Source organism: Mauremys reevesii, linkage group 16, assembly GCF_016161935.1.
Source record: "Mauremys reevesii isolate NIE-2019 linkage group 16, ASM1616193v1, whole genome shotgun sequence".
NCBI classification, from domain to species: Eukaryota; Metazoa; Chordata; order Testudines; family Geoemydidae; genus Mauremys; species Mauremys reevesii.
In genome coordinates, this window is record NC_052638.1 from 32,093,343 (window position 1) to 32,107,581 (window position 14,239).

General features: G+C 39.8%; 1 protein-coding gene across 14 annotated transcripts in view; it reads left to right on the forward strand.

Moving 5' to 3' along the window:
* WWOX (WW domain containing oxidoreductase) overlaps nucleotides 1–14,239 on the forward strand; it is a 635,942-nt gene that overhangs the window by 119,028 nt on the left and 502,675 nt on the right. The window lies entirely within an intron of this gene.

The window sequence follows — 14,239 nt, forward strand, 5'->3', positions numbered from 1 at the left end:
TGCATCTCTCTTTTAAAGGCTGATTGTACACTCACAGCTGGAATTTTGCAAGAACATATTCAAAAGAAAAGCATACATGAATATGTTATGCTAGCACGCAGTGTTGCATGAGAGCTGGAATGAAAATGAACAACATTCCTAACCTGCTGTAAAAGTAATGTGGTACATGCTAGTATTTTGCAGCTGCATTGGACTGGAATTTGTCACACTTTAAGCATTAAGACATTGTACATTGCTATGTTCATGTTTTTTGCAAAATCATTCTCATCCCCTACTACCCAGTAAAGACAAAACTGCTGTACTGTTATCATTACATTATGTACATTGCAGCAACTCGTTTACATATGTCCCTTCACAGTTGCATGAAAATATCTGATATTGGTATCCAACAAAAAATATTGCTGTGGTATAGGAGGTAGCGATGGGGTATGTACCCCCAGACAAGTGATGAAAGGGTTAATGTGTGCTGGAGAGCTCTCTTAAGGGTTAATGTGGGCTGTTTTTACCTGATAGACCTAATTAAAGGTGATATCTAGCCAAGGAAGGAGCCGGGTAGTTACTATAAAGAAGAGTCTGAGGGTATGTCTGCACATAAAACGCTACAGCTACAGAGCTGAAGCGTCCTAAGTGTAAACACTCACCACAACAATGGGAAGGGTGGTTCTCCCATCCCTGTAGTTAATCCACTTCCCCAAGAGAATTCTTTCACCAACCTAGCACTGTCTACACATGGAGTTAGGTTGGCATAGCTATGCCTTTTAGGAGTGTGGATTTTTCACACCCCTGAGAGGCGTAGCTATGTCAGTGTAAGTTTCCAGTGTAGACCAGCCCTGAGAGTGAAATCAAGCGCATGTCTTGCAGCACCAAGAAGGTGTGTCATGTTTGATTTATCACACCAGCTGGGGAGGAGCTAGACCTTCTTTGTAGGAGAAGGAAGTGGAAACCATGAGGATGGTCAGGGGAGGGGCCAGGACAGACAAACCTAGCAGAGGGGAAGTAGAGTTTTTTTCTCTCTCTCTGGCAACAGCCTGGGGAAGGCAGACTAAAGAAGGCCAAAGGGATTAAATTAATCCCTGTGGCTGGCCCTGGAAATGGGCTGGCATGACACAGAGGAGCGGTCGACGTTCCATAGGAGGAAGGAGGAGATGGGAGGCCTGAGAAACAGAGAAGAGAGTGTGTTAAGTAAAAGCTGCAGAGAAGCAGCATGAGGCTTTTTGTTGTTAGGAAGTGGCCTGGAGAAACTTCAGTTCATCTGAAAGATCTGACTTAGCTGCTTAGTACGGTAGGAACCCAGAGCAGAGTGTAGGCCTAAATTCCCTTACCACCCAGAAGAAAGGGCGTATAAGCCTGATGTAAAAACTGTAGAGCCTGGAGTGAGGCTGAAAACTGAGTCCCAAGGACAGGCTGAGGAATAGCCCAAGAGAGTGGGGGGCAGAAGGATCTTTTGTGTTGGGACGTTTGTGGAATTTCTTTTTTTAACACTTGGAAGGGGAGAGACTTTAAAATGACCTGGCTGAAGGGCAAAGTCATGAGAAAAGAGACTCCTACAGGATTGGTACAACCATCAACAGGGGTTGTTAGAGCCTGAAAAGGTGCTACGTTATACCCAGCAACAAGGGACGCACCACCTGTGAGTCCACTCTTCCACAGAGGACTTGAATTGCTCAATGTTCTACCTTTCAGAGTAGTAACATATACCCCAACTAAACCCAGTTGCTAGAAAACCCAAAGATATGTCTACCTACTCTAGTCTTGTCATGTGTGAGGTTTGAGTTTATGTTTGTTTCCTGCAAATCAGGAGGGTTGGAAATGTTTTGGTCTGTAGCGGTCATGTGTCTGTAAATTTCTCATATCATATCATATTTCCAGTTTTTCACCTCTCCGACTTTTCGACTTGGCCTTGTGTAATGTTTCTTGACTTCCTGTATTGCTGTTAATTTCATTCATATTGGTTTAGCAGTTAGTCTCACTGGAATCAATAAGGTTCCACATGTAAATTTTGAATAAATAATTAAAGGACACTACACAGGCAGCACTTGCTCTTAGCAAGAGTAGTTCAGATAACTGCTTTTTAATTTTTTTTCCCACTGGACCATGTCACAGGGTACACACACTGCTAGGTCTGCCTTCTCCTGGCTGCTCTGGGGGTTAGCTCCACTTACATCTGACTCCCCCTTCTGCTCCTTGTTCATGCACCTTGCGCCCCTTTCTCTCTCCGCATCTTGCGGTGCTTTCTCTTCATGACCTGGTCCTCCCCTTCTGGGGTTCCAAAGTCCCACTAGACAACCGTCCTGACTGCTGCTCCACGACCTGGTTTGTGCCATCTCCCAAGTAGCTGGTAGGGGAACCCAGGCTCACCCATTACTACAGGTTCCAGCCCAGGGATCCTACACATTTTCAGAAATGGAGAGGGGTAACTAGTGGTGTTCCCCAAGGGTCAGTCTTAGGACCAATCCTATTCAACTTATTCATAAATGATCTGGAGAAAGGGGTAAACAATGTGGTGGCAAAGTTTGCAGATGGTAAACTGCTCAAGATAATTAAGACCAAAGCAGACTGTGGAGAACTTCAAGAAGATCTCACAAAACTAAGTTATTGGGCAACAGAATGGCAAATTAAATTTAATGTTGATAAATGTAAAGTAATGCACATTGGAAATAATAACCCCAACGATACATACAATATGATGAGGGCTAATTTAGTTACAACTAATCAGGAAAGAGATCTTGGAGTCATCGTGGATAGTTCTCTGAAGAGGTTCACGAAGTGTGCAGTGGCAGTCAAAAAAGCAAACAGGATGTTAGGAATCATTAAAAAAGGGATAGAGACTAAGATGGAGAATATCTTATTGCCCTTATATAAATCCATGGTATTCCCACATCTTGAATACTGCGTTCTGATGTGGTCTCCTCATCTCAAAAAAGATATACTGGTACTAGAAAAGGTTCAGAGAAGAGTAAATCAAATGATTAAAGGGGTTGGAATGGGTCCCATATGAGGAGAGATTAGAGGCTAAGACTTTTCAGCTTGGAAAAGAGGAGACTAAGGGGGGATATGATAGAGGTATATAAAATCATGGTTGGTGTGGAGAAAGTGAATAAGGAAAAGTTATTTACTTGTTCCTATAATATAAGAACTAGAGTCCACCAAATTGAATTAATGGGCTGCAGGTTTAAAACAAATAAAAGGAAGTTCTTCTTCACACAGCGCACAGTCAACCTGTGGAACTCCTTGCCTGAGGAGGTTGTGAAGGCTAGGACTATAACAGGGTTTAAAAGAGAACTAGATAAATCATGGAGGTTAAGTCCATTAATGACTATTAGCCAGGATGGGTAAGGAATGGTGTCCCTAGCCTCTGTTTGTCAGAGGGTGGAGATGGATGGCAGGAGAGAGATCACTTGATCATTGCCTGTTAGGTTCACTCCCTCTGGGGCACCTGGCATTGGCCACTGTCGGCAGACAGGATACTGGGCTGGATGGACCTTTGGTCTGACCCAGTATGGCTATTCTTATGTTCTTATGTTTTTACAACCAGCAGCCAAGGTCTGCACAATCCTTGCTACTATTTCCCTGGGCTGCTCCTATTTCAGCTCTATTAAAATCTTTCTGTACCCTCCTCTGGGTACAGGGCCAGGACCCTAGAGCTTCTGTTCTCTCCTTAATTTCCTCCTTTTTCTCTCTAATGCTAGAGAGTGACTGCAGACCTCCACATTTCAGTCCCCTTCTGCTGCTAACTTCCTGGCCTTTTCATAGCCCCATCTGTTCCTTCTCTCTGGTTTCTATTCACAATCAAGAGTTGCTTATCTATCCTAATTCCCCTCAGGTGTGGCCTATCAAGTTAATTGGCCTCCTTTTCAGCCTTATTAACCCTTTCAAGACTGGTGTGGGGTGTGTGGCATTATGCCCCATATTCTTCATAATATTATTATGATATGATTATGGCATAACTGATGTACTTTATGCAAGATAGTCATGTAAGGTCATTGAAAAGGTTATGGTTCACTGAATATGATTGTCCTATTTGTATGCATGTATCATTTTGGTTTCTGAAATTAGGAACATTGTCTGTGCACCTATTACAAATGTGTTTACACCTGGGGAACGCCCAGTAGGCAGAAGGCAGTCAGTCTAGATGATTGGCTGGGAAGGGCTGTTAGGGAGAACAATAGGTTTTAGAAGATGCTAATCTCTCACCCAGGAGCCTTCCTGAGGATGCTACAAACAGCCTCCAAGTCATGGCTGCTATAGCTCTACAGAGACATGTGACCAAGTCACCTGGGACTGGACTCCATCTTGGAATACCAGTGTTTTTCCACTGAAAGGCGTGGAAACTAAAGTTGGAGACAAAGGGTTCCGGCCGTATGCAAAAGCTATTTAAGGCAGGGGAGTGACATCATCAAAGTTCTTCTGACTCCCTGTCCAAAGGAGATGCTTGGAAACACCTGAGAAACAAAGATGGAACCCAGGCTAGGATTTCTAGCTTGTGAAAGGAATATCTGGGGTTTTAAGCTGCAAGCAAGTACAACTTGCCCTCAAGAAACTTTGCAAACTGCTTAAATTATCATTTAGGGTGAGAATTTGCTACTCATCTCCAATTTCTTTAGTATATTAAGCTTAGATTGTGTTTTTGTTATATTTACTAGGTAATGGGCTCTGAGCTGTTTGCTATCCCTTATAATCACTTATACTCTATCTTTTGTTGTTAATAAACTTGTTTTTGTTTTGTGTAAAATCAGTGTGTGGAAATTACACCTTGTGGCAGAAAGCTGTTGCATATCTCTCTCCACATTGAGGGAAGGGGTGAATTTTATGAGCTATGCTGTACAGTTCCCTGTGCAGTGCAAGATGGTCTAACTTTGGATTGACACTCCAGAGCGGGGTGCCTCCCTCAAGAACTGGGAGGTGACTTAACTGAGCCTTCCCATGCAGAGCTGATCTCAGCATCTATGTACAGCTGCAGCTGGGTGTGTCCCTACCCGTGTGTGTGCTGATTGAAGCTTGGAAAGCTTAGCAGCTTGTCACAGCAGCACAGTGTGAGAGGGAGCCCAGGCTGATGGGTCAGGCAGGCTCCGTGGTACTCCAGTTCCAGGTAGCACCCCGGAGGGAACCCGTCACAGGGGCAACATTCCATCACAGACCAGATTGCACTCTTATTTGAAAGTAGACCTTTAGTCTGCAAACAGCCCATTGTTTTCATTGGGACCGTTTGTTGACTAACAGTATTACTTAATGTACATAACGGTGGCAGAAATGGGCGTCTTGCCAACAGCATACTATTCAAAATAAGCTGCTACTTAGCTTTCCACCATCCTCTCTACTTACATTTGTGATCTGCTTACTTTTAAGGAGCATAACTAAGTATATGATCAAGCATGTGGGGCCCAGATCTGCAAATCCTTAGATCTACTTGTGCTAAAAATAAAATAAAATACTTGTGATAAAATATTTAGATCTACTTGTGCTATAGAAAGCCAGATGAAATGGTAGTTATTCACATGAGTGGTCCTGTTGAGTCAGTGGGACAGCCTATATGGAGTAAGGTTTTGTGAGTTTGGGCTCATAGATTGAACTTAAGTAAATATAGAAAACATTCTTCACAAAAGTTGTGTACTCTGCAGCATGTGATATCAAAATGGGCAGTTCTAAGCCACTAGGGCCTTATCTACAGATAGAAGCAGTATACCTTCAACTATATCAGTATAGTTAAAGTGATAAATCCCTAGAATGAATGCGGTTATACTGGTACAAAGATACTTCTAAGGCCTGGTCTACACTAAGGGGGGGGGGGGGTCGAACTAAGGTATGCAAGTTCAGCTACGTGAATAGCGTAGCTGAACTCGAATTACCTTAGTTCGAACTACTCACCCGTCCAGACGCCGCGGGATCGAAGTCCGCGGCTCCCCCGTCGACTCCGCCACCGCCGTTCGCGGTGGTGGAATTCCGGAATCGACGGGAGCGCGTTCGGAGTTCGAACTATCGCGTCTAGATTAAACGCGATAGTTCGAACTCCGAGAAGTCGAACGCTACGCGTCGACCCGGCAGGTAAGTATAGACCTACCCTTAGTGTGGTGTATTAGTGTAACTATTCCCATACAGGGAAGAAAATAAGCTATCCCAGTATCAGGCACCCGCAGTAGGGGTGGTACCGTTATAACTTAGTTGGTTAAAAAACGACACCCTTAATAGACATGGTTATAGTGGTACAAATACTGTGTGTAAACAAGGCCTAAATGTTTGGATGTTTATCTTTCACACATCCTCTATTGGCTGTGTTAGCTCATGAGATCGCTTGAACTGCAGTAGTAGGGTGAAAACAGAATTGAAGTTACTGTGAAGGACCTTACACAATGACTTTCTGTACAGTGCGTGGCTGTTCCTTTTATAAACATTGTCAAAAATAAGGGATAATATTTAAAAAGAGCAAACACCATTATCTCAAAATAATGTTGCTATTCTAGCTATTGTAACAGCTATTGTAGTACATTTTACATGTTACCAAGTTTATTTTGAAGCAGTGTTTTATTATTACTATGGTATGATTAAATAGTGAGAGTATTGCTTTTCCAGTTGTTCTATTGCAGTATTTAATGAGTGCAATTAAATGGAAAAATTGCCTTTTTAACTGATGATAGTCCATTAGTGTCTCTGTCTGTTCAGAAAAGAAAAGAAGTGAATTATTAGAATGACAAATGAGTTAAAGTTACCACGGTGATGGAGAGGTGTGATTCCGCTCCACATAATCTTCAATTAGTGATCTTTGTAAGAGGATGTTTTTCAAAAGGGTAATAGAGAAGTAATGAGATCAGAAGGAGGTCAAACACGGCCTTCTTCGTTTGGCAGTTTGATTAATTTATTTCTCCTTCTTGCAGATTGCTGTAAGGGGCTTTTGTCACCCGGTGTTTTTCATGGGGCTCTAGTCCAAGTGACGGCTTGTATTAGTCCTTTATGTATCCAGGCATGGCCGTTCACTTGGAATTGAAGGTTTTTGAATGGTCTGAATTTGATCTCCAGCACAAGTGCTCATTGATAGTTTTGAACAGGAACTTTAATAAGTGGTTCTTTTTCAGTTCAACGTGTATTCATTTAAAACATTCAGTGAGATTAAGTAAATGGCTAGCATTCCTAGACACAGTACTCGGGTTTACTGCAGCTTATGTTTGTGCGTGAAGTGTGTTAATTGCATTGGAAGGATGACTCAAGTCTGTAGAATCATGTACCATTCGCATGCTTTTGCCCTGTTATCTTCTTGGAAAGTTTAGCTCTTGAGGTACATAATTAGAAGGTCTCTTTTGCAGACCTCATCTGCTCTTTCTGCCATCCTTTTCTTGTTATCACTTGTACAAAAGAAATAATGTGGTATTGCATAATAATAATAGTTTGCTAATTCCACCAAGTCCCTGAAATAGGATTATGGTATTAGGTCCATGTTTTGTTTACTTTATTCCCATCAGTAATTTGTTATGTTTTGGTTCTTGCATACATTTGCATTACCATTTTCCTAAAAATACTGAAATGCCAATAACATTTTTCTCAACTTCTTTTTTCTTAAAGCAACCGATATCTACTCTTTAACACACTGGTCCTAACCTTTGTCATGGCGATACTGAAACATATTTGCCCTTTGTCCCCTTTAAAATCTCCTCCTTTATGTCCAAGCCATACAGAAATTGGCTTATTGGCCTTCATTTAAAATGTCATTCTGATGGTTAAATATATGATGACATCAGCTAGGGCATAACCAGATTATTACAGTTATATCACAGACACCCATGCAACTGTTGTCCCTTTTAGCTTGGGTGAAAGAGTGATAGTGAAATCTTTTATAATTTTCCTTACGCTCTTGTACAGCCCAGCTGTCACGTTTAATAGATCTTCACGTTCAGCTTCTTAAGCTTTTGTTTCTTAGCAATAAATAAGACATTGGGGAGCAAATAGAATATGAACTGATTTAGTGTGCTGGTGGTGTATGTAACCTCTTCTGCTGCAGTGCTGTGTATGCTTTTCAGGAGCAAGTTTAATTGAATATCACTACCATTCAGTGGGATGAAAGAATGTTTCTGGAATGTTTGGGTACAATGAAGTGGCACATGTCCTGGAATTATTGGCCTAAATTCATCACTGATATAAACCCTTTAAATCACACTAGGAATGAATCCCGGGGTTTGCCTAGAGTCTGGGGCTTCTAAGCCCAGTGGAAGGTACTCCACTGCCTCAGATACAAAAAAGAAAAAAGTGACCACGAATTACCACATAGTCCAAGCAGTTATTTTCCATGAAATGTTGCTTTTTAAATCATTAGGCGCCTGACTGTTCAAACACTCGCTACCAGAAGTGAGGCACACCACTGTGAGTGAGCTCGTCAATGGTTCTACTCACCATAACAAGCACTATACCTGATTGTAAATGTTTGCAGCATAAGACCCCAGCACAGTAAATTATTTATTTTTAAAATGTTGTAAGCTTCACTTAGCAGGCTGCCCACATTTGGCTTCAGGAAACACCTTTATTTGTGGAACTCTTTGTCTATGGGTCTTAACATAAGACACTTCTGTCTTGCCACTTCTTTGTGCTTTAGTGAATCACTTTTAATTTGTGATTGTTTTTGAGAAGGAATATAACTCTTAAAACAAACAAGCCATTATGACATTATATTTCATCCTGTACATTGCTGGTTGAAAAAATGTTAATTTTAAAGTTCAGATGTGATGACTAAATATCAGAAGGTCTCCTGACTGTACAATTATTATTGCAACATACAGTGACAGAAACATTTATGGGTCTCTTCCTGTCTCTAGGTCCTCCCCTCTCTCTCTCTCTCTCTCTCTCTCTCTATGTAATGTACTTATCTATCAAACTTCTCTCTATGAACAGAATAAAATAAAATTAGATTTTTGTAAGATAGTGATGTGCATGTTCTTATTTTCAGTATACGGTAAGATAATCTTTCAATTTTATTTTTTAAGCAGTCCTCCATAATATAAATAATCTAGTCTTTTCTTGTGCAGGCTGTTTAATTCAGACAGGTTGAAGTTGCCTCCAAAGATTGGCGTCAAATTGAGGAAACCATTCATGTAGTAAATAAGATAATTTGTTTTCACCCAAAAAGATTAAAATATAGATTTTTTTTCTTACCCTGTATGATTTTAACACCTACACTACCTGTTTCTATATGATTGAGTTTTCTGACCATGTGTTGGAACCAGTTACTATTCAGTGTTTTGTTTGTTTTGTTTTTTAACTGTTCTATATTATATTTAGCTTTACCTGAGTGCCTTGCATTTTAATTAATGAAGTCAATAAAGTTATTTATTTACTTAATTTTGCAAAGCAGTAATCCGTGCTCATGTAATTTCAAAATGTGATGGGAAAATATTACTTAACATGGAAGTGAATTTGTTTAAGAGAGAGAGAGAGAGAGAGAGAAAATCCCAAATGATATTACAAGAGCCATCATAATTTCCTGCTGAAAATTATTTTATAATGGGAAAGAAAATGACTTGACTTTGAATCTCAAAGCTCTGACTGTGTAGCCAGAAAATACAAATTTGGATAGTATTCGGTGTTTCTGTGGAAATAGACTTGTAGCCAGAAATAAGAGAGAATATGATAACATACATGTTAAGTACCTTTTGTGAATTTCTCAGCTGAATAATTTGTGTATTTGGTTTAGTGCTAATATGGCCGTGATCCAGGCTAACATTACATCTGTGTTCTGTTCTGTACTGTACAAAATACAGAATTGTGAATAGTTCCAAGTACAGTAGATAGAGGCTAATCCAGTACTAGATACCATCGTGATTGGACACTTTATAAATACCTGGATGGTGGTTTGGAGAAACACAGAAATCTTGTAATATGAATGTGACAACTGTTTGGTGGTAGATTGTTAGATTATTACCATTATCTTTTGGAGATTATGGGAAAATGTAGTTTAATGAAAGACAAATAAACAAAAGTTATCTTCACAGATATTTATTGTAGTGACATGTGGAACCTGAGCCATCATGAGTGTACCTCTTAGAGTTTGTCTGCACATGGAAGTTATACTGCTATAAGATAGGGTGTAAATTTAAACCACTATAGATACACTGGTATAACTCCTCATGTGGCCACCCTTATGCCAGTATAAGAGTGCCTTTTTCCAGTTTAGTTTATGTTGCTTTGGAAGCGGTTTAAGCAAAACTGGAAAAAAAAAATTCTTCAGGAATAAAAGAGTCTATAAGGAGGAGTTATAGTGGTATACCTGGAAAAAAATTGCCAGTTAGCTCTCTGGATGCATGTTCTTATCAACAGATGAGGTGGCCGAGTGGTTAAGGTGCTGGACTGCTAATCCATTGTGCTCTGCATGCTTGTGTTTGAATCCCATCTTTATTGGATACATTTAGTTTTAGGGGGAGGAGTAGCTCAGTGATTTGAGCATTGGCCTGATAAACCCATGGGGTTGAGAGTTCAGTCCTTGAGGGGGCCACGTAGGGATCTGGAGGAAAATCAGTACTTAGTACTGCTAGTGAAGGCAGGGGGCTGGACTCAATGACCTTCCAGGGTCCCTTCCAGCTCCATGAGATAGGTATATCTCCATATATTATTATTATAACACCTAGGCCATATTTGTAATAGAAGCCACATGTGCCTCAGTCTACTTTCACCTGATGTTGGACCTGGAACCACGGGTCACATTCTAGTACCTGCTTGTGGACTGTTTTGTGATGCAAATAATTGCATGTGCTTTTTTTGGATATAAAAACAAACAGGCTGTTACTGAAAATGTGGCTCATATTTTTAGTCTGTTTTTGTCAAATGGCAGCTGATTCTGTATAGGAGTTTAGGGCTCTTATATTGAGTCACCTTATATTGAGTCACTCAGTTAATTACTGTATAATAATCAGGGCCACCCAGAGGATTCAGGGGACCTGGGGCAAAGCAATTTCGGGGGGCCCTTCCATAAAAAAAAAAGTTTGAATATTATAGAATACTATAGTCTCGTGGGGGCCCCTGTGGGGCCCAGGGCCTGGGGCAAATTGCCCCACTTGCCCCCCCCCTCTCTGGGCGGCCCTGATAATAATGCTGGCAGGTGGTTCCAGTTAGCTCCAACTAGAATATAAAAGGGGTGGGGATTAGGATAGAGGAGATCCTCAGCTGTCCTCAGCTAAGCCCTAGGACCAGCTTAGCTTGAGGAAGAAACTAATGCTGTGGTGTATTTTGTTTGCTGTTTTTGTGCTGCTAATAAAGTCCAGAATGGGGGGTGAGTTTGAACACCAAAGTTTGTGTGCTCAGTCTCAGCTGACTTACACACTTATCATATTTATTTTTTTCTAAAGGCTGAATCACTTACATACTCCTCAGATGCTATTAAGGTTTTATAATATTTTGTTATGTTTAATGAGATTTTGGCATGTTGTGACCATCTGTGGAACAAGAGCCCAGCAAATGGTCTTTCTCCTAAATCCTCAAGATAAGAGCTGAGCCACTACCCTGTTTGTCAGAATGCCTCCCAGAATCTATTTGCTTACCCTACATCTTATGGAGGTCATTCCTTATCTGGATGACATGCATCCGACGAAGTAGGTATTCACCCACGAAAGCTCATGCTCCGATACGTCTGTTAGTCTATAAGGTGCCACAGGACTCTTTGCTGCTTTTATCTGGATGAGCTGACCATTGCTGTTTGGTGAGTGTCTTCAATCAAGTGTAAAATGAACTAAGTTGTTTGTTGACATCAAACTAAAGTTTAGAGACTGATTTTCAGACCCCAGACTTTACATTTGCCCTAACTCCTGCATGCGCAAGTGATTGATTCTATTATCATCATGTACAGGTGCAAGAATTTTCATGCACAAAACCTATTTGCCCTTGAATACCCTGTCACCTATGTATGCAGGTGTTAATGCTTTTCAGCAGTGGCCACTGGTGTTTGTGAACCAAAAATCTATGTGAGCAGAAAGTTGCACCTATAGAAATGAAGATCTGTTAGAACAGCTGTGAAAATCAGGCTCTCACTGCAGAAATATTTTGTCTCGTATTGCCATATTTGAAAAATTAAGCTAAAATACGGAATTTATTAAGCACGTCACCTAACTGAAATAATGGTAGAATATATTCATTTGGCAAAATTCTGCTGTAACTCACCTAGGTTGTAAATCAGGTCAGATCTATCTGTCTGTCTTATTCCAAAGTCTTATTTACTGGGCTCTTCGCATGCCACGAGTTTGCCAAATAAATATTTCACAAGATAGTGCATGCACTCTTATGTCATGTTCTCATGTGGTTAATTTGCACACAAAATGTTCTAAGGTTTTAAGATATATTAAACTTTTCCATGCCATGCTGTATATTACACTTGTAGTTTTTAGTGACAAAACCACTTAGAGTATGTGACTGTTACCATATCGTGTTTTTGAAAGGCAAAACAGAACATTATCATCATTTTAATAGGAGCATTACATGATTCATAGGTGGTGAATATTTCATGCACTTTACAGTCGCCTTGTGCACTAAGGTAAATGGAAAGTAAATCCATGTGTACTTTAGACAGTAAAATGGCATTACTTTGTTACTCCACATAAACATGCAGATTTGATTCTCTCTTCACTCATGCTGTAAAAAGAAAGTTTTAAAGTGGTTAGCCATACCTGAAAATGTAAATGCACTAGCCTAATGTAATGCTGAAGAAAAATTAAGACAAATGATACTGCATCCCTGCCACAAACTGCGGCTTGTACAAAATTCACTTTAGTTATTATACTCTGAATATGTGTACTAAGCCTCCTCTGTGTATGCACAATTTATGTTGAATGCAACATGAATCATTTTAATAGACCAAGCAAAAAGTCCCCGAAGTCAATTTTCAAATTATGAACCTTGGAACAGAATATAGCAACAATGAACAACAAATAGATCCGATTTTATTCTGAACTGCAGATGAACCATTAAAGGTACAGTATGCTGATTTGGAAAAGCATTTCTTACCTATCAAAAATGGGTAAGAATTATAGAAGGGACAGTTTTTAAAAAAAAAAAAAGTTTTGTAGTGTTCTTTCATCATGAGACAATTTGTACACCTAACGAAGGGGATATATTTGAAAAAAGTTGATCAGGATAAAAATCTTGGCATCATTGTGTTCAGTGTATATGGCACTGAATTGGGACTTAGAAGACTTCTGTTCAGTTCCTGGCAGTGCCTCTGATCTCCTGTATGACCTCAGGTAAATCAATTCACACCTTTTTCTCTTCTAACTCTTTATATGTCTTGGTTAAGACTAAGCTTTTTTGGGGAAGCAACTGTCTTATTCATTTGTACAGTGCCAAGCACAATGAAGACTCGATCTTGGTTGACACTACTTTAATATTAGTAATAACAAATAGTTTTCCACAGGATATTTCCAATGGAAATTAATAGTTTTCAGATGCACAATGCGCACACACTAGCATTAGTTATCCTCTTTGACCTCAAGGCTTGTCACTGCTCTTTTGGCAATGTATGTTTATTGTGGACATAGTCAATTCACAGGGGGTTCTGGTCAACATCCCTGCCCCCACACCTTCTGCTCATTGTTGAGGCTTGAATTATTGCTATTTCTTACACTTTAACTATTTTGTGTTACAATTTGTTGTTCTTGTGTTTGCATATTGGTCCATTTGCTATAAGTTGTTTGCTTCATAAATAAAGGACCTGATTTTTCAGCCTCTATTCATAAACACTTCCAACAGCTGCTGATTGAATTTTCACACACATTTGCATGTGAAAATTCTATTGCCAGCATTCATGTCTGTTAGTCCACCAACATGCCTCCTCTCCAGTGGAGGCCAATGGATGAGATGTCACTGAAATTAGGCCCACAGCTATTTAAATAAGATGTTATTTTTTTCCTTTGCCACTAGTTATTCAGTTTAAACAGTAAGACACGTTTTATACCTGTACCAGAATAATGAGGTCACTTAAGTTCCACATAATTCCTGATTTATACAGCAATGTTTATATACATCTTAAATTTCTTTACGAATATAGCTGTAAGATTTTTAAAAATGGGACAAATTGGGAAAAACACGAACAAACTTTACGACTAAAACAAATCTATTTGGAATTAAAACCCAGTTTAGAATTGCTAATAACTTTAAGCAATGAACTCCACAATTTGGGCTAACCATAGCAAAACTCTTTCTCTAAGTAATTGTAATTTGATCACCACCAGTATAAAGCAAAGGGTATGATCACCTTATTAAAAAGTGCAATTGTGAAGTC